General features: G+C 38.1%; 1 long non-coding RNA gene across 8 annotated transcripts in view; it reads left to right on the top strand.

Moving 5' to 3' along the window:
• LOC129621184 (uncharacterized) overlaps nucleotides 1-12,759 on the top strand; it is a 226,551-nt gene that overhangs the window by 35,427 nt on the left and 178,365 nt on the right. For 6 of the 8 annotated variants that reach the window (XR_008699084.1, XR_008699082.1, XR_008699079.1 and 3 more), the window contains exons 3-4: nucleotides 103-222; nucleotides 6,314-6,424. This is a non-coding gene — a long non-coding RNA (uncharacterized LOC129621184). Of the gene's footprint in view, nucleotides 1-102; nucleotides 223-6,313; nucleotides 7,137-12,759 lie in introns of those variants that run through there. The other 2 variants (XR_008699076.1, XR_008699080.1) reach the window with 2 other exon arrangements.

The following is a 12,759-nucleotide window of genomic DNA, read 5'->3' as shown; positions in this document are numbered from 1 at the left end:
TGTTTACATGCACATATATTTTTATTTTCTCTTGGTTGTATAACTCAAAGCAGAATTACTGATTAGTATGGTATTAATAACTCTATATTTAACCTTTTTTAGACTGTTTTCCAAGATGGCTGAACCATTTTACACTGCCACTAGGAGTATATGAGAATTCTAGTTCTTCCATATTCTTGCCAACACTTGTTATTAATTGCTATATTGATGATAAACATCCTAGTAAGTATGAAGTCATATTTCATTTCAGTTTTGATATATATTTCCAAGATAGCTAGTGATGTTGAATATTTTTTCATGTGCTTATGAGTCATTTATATATCTTCTTTGAAAAACTGTCTATTGAGATTTGTTGCCTATTTTTTAATCAGTTGTCATTTTGTAGTTAAAAAAAAAGTTTGTGTTGTTCCCAGTTTCCCCTAGCCATGTGAAATAGCTTCAAAAGAATGATACAACAGACATTGGAGATGTCTGTTGTATCATTCCCCAGCTTCTGAAACTTCCAGGTCCAGAGCCGATGACATTGAGTTGGAAAAGATCTTGGAGAGAGATCTGTGTTAGGACTGGCTTTTACTTGGAGAGTTTGAGGGGCACTGAGATTGAGTTTTCCTCAGGGTCCCTATTGATGGCTAGAGCCATTGAGAAAGTCCCCTGCACATGAGTGTTGCTTTGTAGTGAGTTATGGTCTGAATGTTTGTATTCCCCATCCTGCAAAATTCATATGTTGAAATCCTATTATAATCCCTGATGTAGAGTATTAGGAGGGCCTTTGGGAGCTGATTGGTCCTGAGGGTAGAGCCCTCATGAATGAGATTAGTGCCTTATAAGAGAGGTCAGGAGAGTTCCCTTGCTGTTTGTGTTGTGAAAGGTTAAAATGTAGAAATCTGCAATCCAGAAGAGGCCCTCACCCAATCGTGCTGGTACCCTGGTCTTGGACTCTTAGCTTCCAAGACTGTGAAAAATAAAGTTCTGTCATTTATAAGCCATGCATTCAAAGATGCTTTATTTCAGCAGCGTGAATGACTAAGACATAGGGGCAGGAGTCATAGGAATTAGAATCAAATTAAAAACTGAGGCAGAATCAGAAGCAGTTAGCCCAAGGATGTATTGCCTGTACAGCGGTGGGGCAATACTTACGTCCCTCTCTGGGGATATCCAAGGTCCCAAAAGCAGTCCATGAAATGGTGTGTAGAGAAAGGACCACATTATATAAGCACTGATCAAGAAAATCTTTGTCCTTTCCACTTATTCCCCTCTTCAGACTGCTTCCTACCCTCATTTTCCCACTTCGTGTATTCAAGTTGCAAGTCTCGCATGGGCTAGGGAGAGGAGAAAGCTTTGAAACGATTCAAGTTTTGAGTTAAATTGGATTGGATATTTTCACACCTGAAAATAATACTGTTCAGAAACCTAAAAGTGACCACAAAAGCCACAAGGGGACTGCCTGAGATATTTTCCAAGAAAGCAGAAAGATCTAACAGAGTATTTCTTAAAATAGTAGTAGAAAAGGAGAAAACTAATTTTTGATTATAGCCCATCATGTCTAGTCTGTTTAGTATAAACACACATGCACACACATACATGTATCTACATATTTTCTCAGTGATGTATTCTTCCTAGGTTGATGAAATATGTCTAAGCCCTTTGGTCTCCACATCATAGTAAATAGTGAAAGGAATGCAGTTGTATGGAAATTCCAATCATAGGACACAGAGCAGTGGTAGAGTTAGGGAATAGAAGCCAGGTTTCTGACTGGCAACTTATAACTGGATTATGCAACATATGATTTGGAACTCTTTCTAGGGCTGTCAATATTATCAATGACTCTAATAATTGATTCTTTGGTTCATCTGTGTGTGTGCTTATTTGCTATGTTGTGTCCAACTCTTTGTGTCCACAAACTGTAGCCTGCCAGGCTCCTCTGTTCATGGGACTTTCTAAGCAAGAATACTGGAGTGGGTTCCATGCCCTTCTCCAGAGGATCTTTCTGGCCCAGGGATCAGACCTATGCCTCCTGCATCTCCTGCGTTGGAAGACGGGTCTTTACCACTGAGTCACCTGGGAAGCCCTTGTTTGGTTTATATTATGTGATTAAAGATCTTCATTCTCCTGGGAGATCTCAGATCTTTTAGTAACAGTTAATTTGATAAGTAAAAACATTTAGTAAACAAAATGCTTCCTTGAAATAAGATATGCCGAAACTATTTTCAAATTCATGTTTTAAAATAAACAACATATTAATTGCAGGAAACCAATTGTTTGGGTAGCAGACTCTTAGATGACAGACTGGAGTGACAATAGGGGTCAGTCCCGGAGAACTTGAGCTCTGGGTTTTGGTCATGTCAGGCCCAAGATCAAGAGAAAGTAAAAGTGCTGAAAAGCTTGGCATAACATCTTAGCGAGGCAGAGCACGGAGGCCCTTCACACAAACAGAACAAATCCTTTTCAGTGCTTTTAGACCTTAACAAACATGGGGTGATGTGTAAAACTTCACCCCCACCCCACCACGGAGCTAGCCTCCACCCTGCGAGCCCCTGAACTCTTTTCAGCATTTCTTAAATCTGCTGCATTGAACAATCTGCATTCATTTTAACAAATACAATCTCATTGAATTAGATTCTGAAGAGACTTTACAGCAAGCAAAAAGAGGACTGATCCTGTATTTTCTTTAATTTAAACAAGGGACAGAGCCCAGCAAATGAGAAATTTTGGGCTAAGTTCACTAAATTGGGGGGGGAGGGACAAAGAAGGGGTGAAAATGGGATGGACTTGTACTGGGTAAGGAATCAATTTCTAGAGTGTTCTAGGAATAGAAAACCAATGTTAAGGTTGGTCCCTTAATTGTGTGACTGTTCGGTTTTACTGGATACATTTTCTTTTCCCTATTCATAATGTGATACATTTAATTGAAATTTCCTTGAATGTAAGGTAGGGCTCAGAGTCAAAATCATCAAAATTATCAAGTGGGAGAGGGAAAACAAGCCACTAGCTATTTGCAGATGTAATAACGATTTGACTAATCTGCATGTCTATAGTTTGTGTTAGCTTGCTGACCATCACAGTCTGATAAAACTTGCCCTATCACCCAGGCACACACGATTCATTGCCTAGTATCATTATGATTATCTTTGCTCCTCTCATTATTCACCTATTCCTTCGGTTGTATCAGGAGTAAAAATAATAAGCCATAAGCCTCCCTGCTGTTTAACATAAACAGCAAATCATTCCCAATTCCAAGTCCAGTGTCAATTATACAAAGCAAACCAGGATCACGCAGATACATTTCTTCTTCCTCCACTGGGCATCTGACCTCTCTCCCCTGAAACTGTTGACCCATCAAGTGTTAAATTTAGGAACTCATTCTTGGTTTTCAGGAGCTACAAATCCCTAAAAACTTAACAAGCAAAACATAGACTCAGCTTTGAAATGTGTCAGCACACAAATTAGCTAGACAAATAAAAAGGATAAAAAAAAATCTTGAAAATAGCACTTATCATCAGTCTCCCATTCAGAAATAATGAAGGAAGATGGTTTATACAGATTTAATAATAAGACATGACATAGATGTAAATATAACATGTTACGACCTTTCTTCTGGTAAACAATAAGCATTTTGTTCATTATTCAGAGCCTCTTTATTTACAATGAATGTGGTGATGAATCGAACTTATGACATCAATTAAGTCACAAGTTTATATTATTTTCAAACAGATAAAATACAGATATTCTAAGGCAGGTAGCAAGAATGATGAGTTACTATCTATCGTTGTTCCCTAAATGAGTTATACATATTCAAAAAAGGAACATTAAAGATGTTATACAAAGCCAGGATCATATATTAATTTTTCTCTGAACAAAGATAACATTTGTAGAATCCTATTAGCAATAAATCTTTTATATTTTTTTCCCTTAAAACCTTATGATCCCAAAGGGAAGAAGTGATAATCGGTAAATAGAACTCTGATATTTGTCAGGAATTTGCCTGAATTAGAGTTGAATTGACTTGACAGAGAGATCAAGAAAAAAAAAATTATCTTTGAATATATTTGAATTTTTCTTCAAAGATATTGCTAAAATGGAAACAAATATACTTACTTTGTCATATTTGAGGAACACAGGATATATAATATGTAATCATCAATAATAACAAGTAAATATCCTGGGGCAAAATGGTATTCACAGAGCATAGAATAGTTTCAAAGAATATTGAACTATAATATTTTTCTAGAAGTATTATATAAAAAGTACAAATAGTTTAGTATTATGTATTCTCCTTTTAGTGATTTCAACATCAGAAATTAGATAAGTGTTATATTATAGATTCTCTCTTTTTCTTACTCAACCAATGGTTGTACCAGGAAAGAAAAAGCAAAACAAAACAAGGTGAGAGAGAATTAAAAACATTCTGGAATATTGTACATGGTATATTCAGTAACACATGGTCATCACTGACTATTTGGAGCATTGCAGTGTCTGGCACTGAATGTGATTTGGTTATAAGGCCCCTATGGGTTAAATACCTATTTCCTAGTGCTGTAGAGTTAGGGTCTTTCTATCACTGTATTTCTCTGGAAGGAAGAGGTTCCCCAAAATGGGGACTACCCCATGAAATAGGACTTTTATTGAGAGTTGCCTCATTAGGATCTCTCTGCAGAACTCCACTTGCTTTTCCCTTTAAAGAGTGCATTGTCCATGAACTTGAATTGGAGAATGCCCCACATTCGCATCATAGGCTCCCCTGGAAGTTATCAGAAGATGGTGGGATGAAGAAGCAAGAGTACTGGTGGTTGCAACATCTAAGAACAATTCTGTCTCTCAAACCAGCATCTAGATGGTACCAGAAAAGACAACTTATTGTGAATTTACTTAAAATTGAGATGAACATTTTATAGACCATGATAGAAAAGGAAAAGCTTAGTTTGGACTTTATCTAGATATGTAAAATTAAAAATAATGAAGATATTTTAAGAACAAAATTTAGGTTATATAGAAACTATTCTGTAATCCTTTGAACAAATGAAGACGTAACCAAATCTTAGATTTTTGAGTAATCTTTTCTTATGAAAAGAATCAATTTTACAAAAATATTCTATGGCTTTATTAATTTTCAGATGGGTTTTCCTAAATCATTTGGTTTTCAAGTTTATTTTTCAATCACATCTACTTTATTTTCCTTTTTTCATTTGTTTGATCTTGATAGATCCACATCTTTGCCTGTGATGTGAGCTGTCTCCAAGATCACTTTAATAAACTATGAAATCCTGAATTTTTTAAAGATTTTCAGTTTAAAATTTTTATTTTATTTGCATAGGAAGTTGTAGACATCATTTTTGCAGCAGGATTATACCTGAATGGAGAAGGTGATGGCACCCTACTCCAGTACTCTTGCCTGGAAAATCCCATGGATGGAGGAACCTGGTAGGCTGCAGTCCATGGGGTTGCGAAGAGTTGGACAGGACTGAGCAACTTCACTTTCACTCTTCACTTTCATGCATTGGAGAAGAAAATGGCAACCCACTCCTGTATTCTTGCCTGGAGAATCCCAGGGACAGGGGAGCCTGGTGGGCTGCTGTCTATGGGGTCGCACAGAGTCGGACACGACTGAAGCGACTTAGCAGCAGCAGTAGCAGTATACCTGATCAATATAGTGATTCTATTGATTAAAATAGGTGGCATGCTAAATGCAATGAGAGTTTAACTCACAACTGATCTTAAAAACGGTCAGTTCACTGCTAATGATTTTCATGTTATGACAGCTTTTGATTTCCTTGGACAATTTTCTAACTGTTGAGACTCACAGAATAAACAGTCAGAAGAGGAATCAGATACCTGTGTCTATTTGACAATTTATTGAAGATTCAGAGAAAACTATGTAGGTGTTAATAATAGGTAGGCAGATAATACTTTTTAAAAACATGAACTATGTTGTAAACAGTTAGCAAGTATGGATTTGTGCATTAGAATTCCTACCATCCTCTGTAAGAAGGAGGGGCAATTTGACTTCTGTTTGCTTATTTTACTCTGAGACCCCTTAGATTCCTTTACTGCAGATTTGTTGCTCTGTTCATCTATCACACAAGCATATACAATGCTTGAGGCTTCCCTGGTTGCTCAGATGGTAAAGAATCTGCCTGCAATGCAGAAGACCCGGGTTCAATGCCTGGGTTGGGAAGACACCTTGGAGAAGGGAATGGCTACCCATCCCAGTATTCTTGCCTGGAGAATTCCATAGACAGAGGAGTCTGGTGGGCTACAGTCTATGGGGTAGCAAAGAATCAGACACAACTGAATGACTAACTTACTCTTTTTGCAGTGCTTGCTGTCTCTCAGACACTGTGTCAGGCTTTGGAGATACAAGGATGGACCACGTGTCTCTTTACACAATGAGCTCAGGATCTAAGAAGAGAAATACCCGGAGAAACAAGTATAGTACAGTATAATTTTAAAAAACTATCTATTTATTATGATACATTTATAGTATCAGGCACTGCACCAGATGCTTTTCCATTGTTTCATTTGGATCCTAACAACCTCGTTGGTGCCTGACTCTAGATCTTTCTCAGGCCAACACCATGTTGTGTACCACTGTATTCCACTGCTCCCTCACATAAGTGCAAGACGAAGTTTTATGCCCAGGTCCTTTGAGAACATCAGGGAGGCCTCTAAACTAGACTGGGGTGCCAGAGGAAGGCCCTCTGGGGGTGTTGTATGGGCTAGAATGCTAGAGGACAAGCTCACAGACCTTGGCAAGGAAAAGCCAAGTGGAGATGCGGTTGGAGGGATGGAGAAATTACCCTGTCTTTGTTTTCTTCAGTATTCTAAGCATAGTTACAGTGTAGACCATTTTACAGTACATTACCTGGAATATAACAACATAATTTCATTTACAATCATGCTTAGTGTTCCCAATACCAGAAAATTTCAAATAAAACCTTATGTTTAATCATTGTCCCCATTTTTGTGTAAAAGATTTCGAAAGCTGGCTGCCTCAGGTGGTGTACTTGAAAGACTGTTACTCAGCTGATGACTGCTGCTTCTGATTCCTTCTACTATGTATATTTACCCAGAAATGTCACATGGGATTTTACATTTATATAATGCTTTTTAGGGCAATGAAAACCCAATAAAATCGGCTGGCTTATTTAATGTTCAAAGTGTTTAATAAGCTTTTTTTTTTTTTGAATGAACCATTTAAATGAGTTTTTTTTTCCCATTAATTAACTCACCAGTGCACCAAATACGTATCAGATAAATGAGTTGATAGGGTTCCCAGTTTAGTTGAAGATGCAATACGGAAAGCACTAATTAGGCAGGCAAGAGCTCCAGATAATTAAATAGTGATTAATAGATTTTTGTGCTACCAAAATTAAAAGTAACTAATTGGTTGAAAAAATATTTAAAATTGTGTGCTTGGAACTTACATGTTGAATGTGATTCTGAGGGATACTAAGACTATGTTGGTTTTGTTAAGAGTGAAAGTTTTATTTTTTTTTTTTACTCAGTTTTCTCCCCCTTCTGACATCTTGTGTCAAAGTGTTCCCATGTTAATAGTAGAATATAATGGAAGTTTATGCAATTAAATACAGCAAGAGAGTTTATAGACCATTTGTCATTGGACATGGGTCATATACTGTGAATTTCAGAAAATAAAAGGGAATTCCATTTGTAGTTCACTCTTGCCTGAAGCTCACCTAATGAAATCTTTCTCACTCATAGAATTAACAGTGTATCCAGCTGAAAAGTATTTAACATTCTCTGTGCATACTAAGCATGCAAAAGTAGAATAAAACCTTGCATGCTTACAGGGGATTTTTGTTGCTTTTTCTTCAGCCCAAATTAGGCAGTTCTTGTTCATTTAGCACATTTGAAAGGAGCTGAACTTTTAAAATTCTGAACTGTCAGTCTCCATCGTTTCATCTGACAGCTGACACTTTGAGAGTAAAGAATACACAAATCATGGGAGTGGAGTGAAATACTGCTAATAAATGCTATTGTTTTTCCTGATGGAAAAGGAGCACGTTATACAACTGTTTGCAGATCCAATGGGTTTGTTATGATGCAAAATGCATGTTTGGCTGTCACCATTTTTGTTTACTACCTGCAGAGCATAAAATTGCTGATAAAAAAAATTGAAGAAACATAAGGCAAGATTCATTAAGAATAGAAGCATGCTTTTCTCCTCCCCGCCTACCTTTATCACCCCACCCTCTCATCATAATATGATAAACAGTGAGTCTTCCTTCATTAAGGCATGAAACTAAATAAATAACTTATGGTTCTTGAGATAATTACAAGATTTCTGTATTTATGGAAAACTGGAACTCTGAAACATTTGCTTGTCTGCTTGCTAAGTGAGGGGACTTGTGAATATTCATTTTGCTATTTTGGAATTTCGTTTAAGAGGGTCCATGATAGTTTTGGGCTTCCCTGGTGGCTCAGCAGGTAAAGAATCTGCCTGCAGTGCAGGAGACACAGGATATGGGGGTTCAATCCCTGGGTCAGAAAAATCCACTGGAGAAGGGAAAGGCAACCACTGCAGTATTCTTGCCTGGAGAATTGCACGGACAGAGGAACCTGGTAAGCTACAGTCCATGGCGTCTCAAAGAGTTGACATGACTGAGCAACTAACACTTTGACTTTCATGATAGATTTAGAGACTGTATAGTTTTGTTTTCCACCACCAAACTTCTGAGGTCAAAGTGTTTGTGGGTAAGTTGGAAGGAACCACCTTCCTGATGCAGAAAATCTCAGACCTATTGACCTGACCACACTACACAGAATAACATATCATATTTTATTGAAATCTTCCTTTGTTAACATTAAGATATATTCAGCAGGAAGATCATTCCTATTTTGTTTTATATGTATCTACTGTAGAGGAGCTTCCCCGGTGGCTCAGACAGTAAAGAATCTGCCTGCAGTGCAGTAGACCTGGGTTTGATCCCTGGGTTGGGAAGATCCCCGGGAGAAGGGAATGGCAACCCACTCCAGTATTCTTGCCTAGAGAATTTCATGGACAGAGGAGCCTGGCAGTCTACAGCCCATCGGGTCACAAAGAGTCAGACATGACTGAGTGACTAACACACACACACACCATTAGTTCAGTTCAGTTCAGTCAATCAGTTGTTTCCAGCTGTTTGGACTGCAGCACATCAGGCCTCCCTGTCCATCACCAACTCCCAGAGCTTACTCAAACTCATGTCTGTAGAGTCAGTGATGCCATCCGATCATCTCATCCTTTTCTCCTCCCGCCTTCAATCTTGCCCAGCATCAGGGTCTTTTCCGGTGAGTCAGTTCTTCACATCAAGTGGCCAAAGTATTGGAGTTTCAGCTTCAGCATCAGTCAGTCCAATGAATATTCAGGATTGACTTCCTTTCAGATGGACTGGTTGGATCTTCTTGCTGTCCAAGGGACTCTCAAGAGTCTTCTCCAACACCACAGTTCAAAAGCATCAATTCTTCGGCACTTAGCTTTCTTTATAGTCCAACACTTGCATCCATACATGATTACTGGAAAAGCCATAGCTTTGACTAGACAGACCCTTGTTGGCAAAATAGTGTCTCTGCTTTTTAATATGCTGTCTAGGTTGGTCATAACTTTTCTTCCAAGGAGCAAGCATCTTTTAATTTCCTGGCTGCCATCACCATCTGCAGTGATTTTGGAGCCCCCCAAAATAAAGTTTCTCACTGTTTCGTTTCCCCTTATCTATTTGTCATGAAGTGATAGGACCAGATGCTATGATTTTGGTTTTCTGAATGTTGAGGTTAAGCCACCTTTTTCACTCTCCTCTTTCAGTTTCATCAAGAGGCTCTTTAGTTCTTCTTCACCTTCTGCCTTATATAAGGGTAGTGTCATCTGCATATCTGAGGTTATTGATAAGTCTCCTGGCAATCTTGATTCTAGCTTGTGCTTCATCCAGCCTGCATTTCACATGATATACTCTGCATATAAGTTAACTAAGTAGGGTGACAATATACAGCCTTGACATACCCCTTTCCCAATTTGGAACCAGTCTGTTGTTCCATATCCAGTTCTAACTGTTGCTTCTTGACCTGCATACAGAATTATCAGGAGGCAGGTCAGGTGGTCTGGTGTTTCCATCTTTAAGAATTTTCTACAGTTTGTTGTAATTCACACAGTCAAGGCTTTGGCGTAATCAATAAAGCAAAAGTAGATGTTTTTCTGGAAATCTCTTGTTTTTTTGATGATCCAACAGATATTGGCAATTTGATCTCTAGCCTTTTCTAAATACAGCTTGAAAATGGTTCACATACTGTTGAAGCCTGGCTTGGAGAATTTTGGGCATTACTTTGCTAGTGTGTGAGATGAGTGCAATTGTGCAATAGTTTGAACATTCTTTGGCATTGCCTTTCTTTGGGATTGGAATGAAAACAGACCTTTTCCAGTCCTGTGGCCACTTCTGAGGTTTCCAAATTTTATGGTATATTGAGTGCAGCACATTCACAGCATCGTATTTTAGGATTTGAAATAGCTCAACTGGAATTCCATCACACACAGTATAGAGAAAGATAAATTAATGGCTTGGGATATAATGTATTTTGCCTCCCTCATGGTATATTAACTCTCAAAGCACTTTTACGTCCTAAATATTTCATAAATATTGCTATTAAACTTAGCAAATATCTTCAACTATCTTAGTAAACCTCTGAAAGATTTCAAATAGAATAAAATCAGGTCGGATCCAAATAGAGAACTTGAAAAGTTATAGAATGAGATGTGACAGTTAATTTTAAGTGTCAACTTGATGGGGCCATGCGGTGCCCAGATTTTCAATTATTATTCTGGGTGTGTAAGGTTGTTTTTGGATGAGATTAATATTTGAATGTGTAGACTGAATAAAGCAGAATGCTCTCCCTAATGTGGATGGGCCTCATCTAATCAGTTGAAGGCATGACTTGAACAAGAAGTCTGACCCTCCCTTAAGTAAGAGAGAACTCCTCCTGCCTCACTGCTTGATATGGGACTTTGGTCTTTTCCTGACTTCAGACTCAAGCTGAAACATCGATTCTTATACTGTCACCACTCTTGGTTTTCAGGCCTTTGAACTGAGACTGAAATAATACCACTGGCTATTCTGGCTATTCAATTTTCAAATGCAGACCCTGGATCTTCTCAGCCTCCATAATCACTTGAGCCAATTTGTTATAGTAAACCCAATTCTCCTTTCTATATATGTATATCCTGTTGGTTCTGTCTCTGTGGAGGACTCTCATTAATTCATGGGGTTTTAATTGTGAAAAGAAAAAGTGGAGTTTAATGTGAAAAGTTCAGGAGTGACTGGTATTTCTTTTTTTTTTCTATACAATGACTTTTAGTTTTCAATGCAAATAATAGGAAAAGGAAATATGCTCTATATTGTTTCTTGCTGATGAACTGACAGAGATAACTCACTTAACTGTCTAGACAGGAAACATACATGCATACCTATGAAAACATTAAAAAGCTCATTACCACATGGCCTTGAACAATGTTAACATCTTATGCACACATTTATACATGTATATACAAAGTGTAATTGATTGAGAAAGGGGAGAGTCCAGTAAATTATTTCTACTGATATTCTACACATAATTCTTTTAGTGCCTCAGTGTATCTTGAAACAAGAAAATGCTTTGGACTTTGATGGAAAAGTGCCCTTTAAATTCAAGCAAATGTGCACACAAATATCAAGCATGTAATTCGCGTGGTTTCATGGGAGATTGGGGAAGTCTATTTGTCCCACTGGAAAACTGAAAGTTCCTTCTGGAGAAGCCATTGCTCTGCTTTCTAGTACCAGTGCTCTGACCTCTCCTCCAGGTTTTCTCTGAAATATGCTTAACTTTGAGTCATCATCTCTACTGTTTGCTTACTCACCTTCTCAAAATCAACAGGTCAGAAGTCAATGGGTACTTTTTAAAATTCATGACTGTCTTAGGATGTATGATTCCCAAGACAGCTGTGGCAAATCACCAGTCCTACAGATTGGTAATGTCCAGAATGTTATTCTGTCTCTAAGCTTTAACTGGAGCCGCCCCTCATGCCCACAAACAGGCAGTTTGCTTGGGTTGTCATTCCTTTCTGAAGGTACTTAGGAGGGGCAGAAGCCTAGAGTGGGCAGTTACGTTCTTCCATGTGAGAACACAAGTGAATTAAAGTTCCAGTGCCTCAAGTCTCTGAGGCAATTACATAGGTTTTCAGTAGTTAAACCAAGGTAACTTGCAAAGAGCCCAATTCCATTGCTGACTCGGTCTTTAAATCAAATGTTTCCACAGACGTTATATATGATAGCATATGTGGGCTGGGAAACAAGGAATTGAGACCCTGGAACAGATTTAAAGGGGAAAAAGCGACTCTTTATATGAGGCTGGATTTTCAAGTATTATCTAGGGTAAAAGTTTTTTAAAATCTTAAATTACCTGTCACTGTGTAGCAGAGAACTGTTCCAGAGATTTGACTTTGCTCTTACATAGTCACTCCACATAATGTCAGAGACCCCTGAAAGGGTACTTGGAAAGATATATTGCAAATTGTTATGCAATTCCCTATTCCTCTGGCCAGGAGAATTAGGAATTGGGCAGGATTTTTATGTTGGGTAGGGGAAAGAGGGGCTAAAAATTGACATGGAAATTTATTTTTAAGAGTACTAAAACCTGGGCAGTTTTTACTGCATAGCCCACAGGATACTGGCTACAATAATTTGAAGGAAGGCAGCAGAGAGACTGAACTGATGGCTACAGAACAGGTTCTGGAAAGTCCCT

The sequence above is a fragment of the Bubalus kerabau genome, chromosome 10 (genome assembly GCF_029407905.1).
Source record: "Bubalus kerabau isolate K-KA32 ecotype Philippines breed swamp buffalo chromosome 10, PCC_UOA_SB_1v2, whole genome shotgun sequence".
In the NCBI taxonomy this organism is placed as follows: Eukaryota; Metazoa; Chordata; class Mammalia; order Artiodactyla; family Bovidae; genus Bubalus; species Bubalus kerabau.
The sequence above is the reverse complement of the archived record's forward strand: the minus strand, read 5'-3'. Positions and strand labels throughout refer to the sequence as shown.